We start from the raw sequence: 2889 nt of genomic DNA on the forward strand, positions 1-2889 counted from the left end.
TTTAATTCCATGGTGTTTCAATAGAGAACACATTTCTAGGCACCAATTTCAATCTCCCTGGACATTCAGTAACAAATTCTTTCTACTTCACTAATTCATCAGCAGTTAGGAATATTCCACACCCACTCTAACTGGAAAATTTACTCATTAGACTGGATCTTGAACATATGAACATATGAAGCTGCCTTATACTGAATCAGACCCTTGGTCCATCAAAGTCAGTATTGTCTTCTCAGACTGGCAGCGGCTCTCCAGGGTCTCAAGCGGAGGTTTTTCACACCTATTTGCCTGGACCCTTTTTTGGAGATGCCAGGGATTGAACCTGGGACCTTCTGCTTCCAAAGCAGATGCTCTACCACTGAGCCACCGTCCCTCCCCTTGCTTTCATCTGTGCACTGCAGTGTTAACATAACACTTTTCTGACCTAGGATACTTGTCTCTCTTTGTAAAAACTCCTCTCCCTCAGTGTGGTATGCTGGTTAAGAGCAGCAGACTCTAATCTGGAGAACCTGATTGGATTCCTCCCTCCTTCACATGAAGCCTGCTGGGTGACCTTGGGCTAGTCATAGTCCTCTCAGAACTCTCTCAGACCCACCTACCTCACAAGGTGACTGTTGCAGAGAGAGGAAGGGGAGGCAATTATAAGCAGCTCTGAGACGCCTTAAGATAGAAAAAAAGTGGGATATAAAAGCCTACTGTTTGTTTGATTTACTGGTATAGTAAGCCAATAACTGCTGTCATACTTAGCAGAGTGCACTATTGGCTACACACAGCACTTGCTTCTTTGTTCTGTATGGGCAAGCAAAGTTACACAGAGCCATTCATCAGTTTCAAACTAATAAAGAGTTCTTTATTTAATGAACTCCATTCTAGATAGGACAGACAGAAATATAACCTAACAAAACTAACAATGATGGGTGCAGATGCAGAGATGCATGTCCTGCATCCATAGCGACAAAGTTGGAGGTCAAAGTGTTCCTTCTTTGTGTGCATGGGAGATGAAGGAAGGAAGGCCCTGACAGTATCAGTCTACACATCAAAGGGAGAGAGGCAGAAAAGTAAATAGGAAGGGAATTCACAGTTTGCGTATCTGTCTATCTGACTCTCTTATAAACTTCCAACACTCCTCCTCCTTATCCTTCTCCTCCTCCTCCTCCTCCTCTTCTTCTTTTTCTTCTTCTTCTTCTTCTTCTTCTTCTTCTTCTTCTTCTTCTTCTTCTTCTTCTTCTTCTTCTTCTTCTTCTTCTTCTTTCCCCCTTCTTTTGTTTGTGGCTTTGGGTCTATACATCTTCTCCAAATGAATGTAACACTTCATGCATTTGGTGAAGTGGTTTCTGGCTCATAATAAATTGGTTAGTTTTTAAGACACAAGAACACTTTGTTATTTGGGGTGCTGCTACCCCTCTGGTAGAAGGAAAGAGTTGCCCCTGCCTGCCAGATCCAACACACATAGCTGCTCTTTAACTATTGCTACCTGAGAAACCACAAACAAGTTAGCAAAAGGTCAGAATAACAGCAAGAAAAAACAGTGTGTGCACATAACCCATTAACTGAGGCTAAATTTGGGAGAAGGCACTGTTCAGTATCACCTATGCCCCAAATACTAGGGTTATCAACCTCAAGGCAGGGTCCCAGAATTACAGCTGATCGCCAGACTATAGAGATCAGTTCTCCTGGAAAAAATGGCCATTTTGAAGGGCAGACTCTGTGGCATCATCACATCCCTGCAGAGCTTCATCCCCAGGTTCTGACCTCAAATTTTTAGGAATATCTCTCAACCCAGAGTTGGCAGCTCTACAACATACACTTTTCCCTGCCTCATTGTTGGGCAAGTAAACTGACAACTGCCTGGCAGTTCCAGGTGCACCTGGGCTGGCTGGTGGGTAAGGGTGCCAGCTCCAGATTTGGAAATACCTGGAGATTTGAGGAGGCAGAGCCTATGGAGGACAGGATTTGGTGAGTCCAACTTCCAAAGCAGCCATTTTCTCCAGGTGAACTGATCTCTGAAATCTGTTGTAATCCCAGGAGATCTCCAGCCACCACCTGGAGGCTGGCAACCCTACATCATGGAGAAAGTGCTTGGGCTGTCCCCCTAGGTCATAGAAAGCCCTCAGGCCATTCAGTCCTGAACACAGGTCACTTTGACAGGTTGTCATGGTGAAATTAATGTTATCTGGTAAAATTTTATCATAGGGGACAAAAGCTATGGAACTGATGATATCGCAAAAGGGTTATCTGAAATTCGTAAAAGGCTATTGATACAACAGTCCTCACATAAAACATACCACACAATATATGGAATACTTAATTACAGAGAGAAAAGTATATGTTCCAGCTGAGAGGGTAACCAAATCAATATTATTTACAGTGAACTCTAATTTACTTGTCTTACGATTCATTAAGTTTGAGATATTATTGATTCCTTTCCCTCTTCTTGTAGATGGCTTGGTGAATAAATAAGTACTTTTTTATTTCTGATGCATTTGTATGAGTTTGATCTATAAGCTTTCATCAAATGAGTTTGCTAAGCTATGACCACTCCATTACACCGTATCCGTGGCATAATGAGGGGAAACGCCCCTGGTGCCTCCAGTGACTTGTAAACAAAAGGCAGGTAGAAATGTCTTATTTAGACTTGTGCTGTCCTGAGGCCTTCTGAGGAGGCGATCTGAGGAAGAATGAAGTCAACTGTGAACTGATTTTAATTATGCCGCACAGCTTTTCTATCTCTAGCTTGGAGGGCTAGAAATTTGGACCAAAATACAAATAACAAAGAAGGCCCCAAACCATGGCACCTTATTTGATTAGGTAACTTAATGCCAAGAAGAAAAAGGAAAGTAACATGATATCTTACAAGTGCCATTTTCTTTCAAACCATAAATGAATATC

At 42.4% G+C, this 2889-nt stretch overlaps 1 non-coding gene across 1 annotated transcript; it reads right to left on the bottom strand.

Annotated features, from left to right (window-relative positions):
• Nucleotides 1-301: 301 nt before the first annotated feature.
• Nucleotides 302-368, bottom strand: TRNAP-UGG (transfer RNA proline (anticodon UGG)). The gene has a single exon. It is a non-coding gene; the product is annotated as a tRNA-Pro (tRNA).
• Nucleotides 369-2889: the final 2521 nt, after the last annotated feature.

Source organism: Heteronotia binoei, chromosome 10 (genome assembly GCF_032191835.1).
Source record: "Heteronotia binoei isolate CCM8104 ecotype False Entrance Well chromosome 10, APGP_CSIRO_Hbin_v1, whole genome shotgun sequence".
Classification (NCBI taxonomy): domain Eukaryota; kingdom Metazoa; phylum Chordata; class Lepidosauria; order Squamata; family Gekkonidae; genus Heteronotia; species Heteronotia binoei.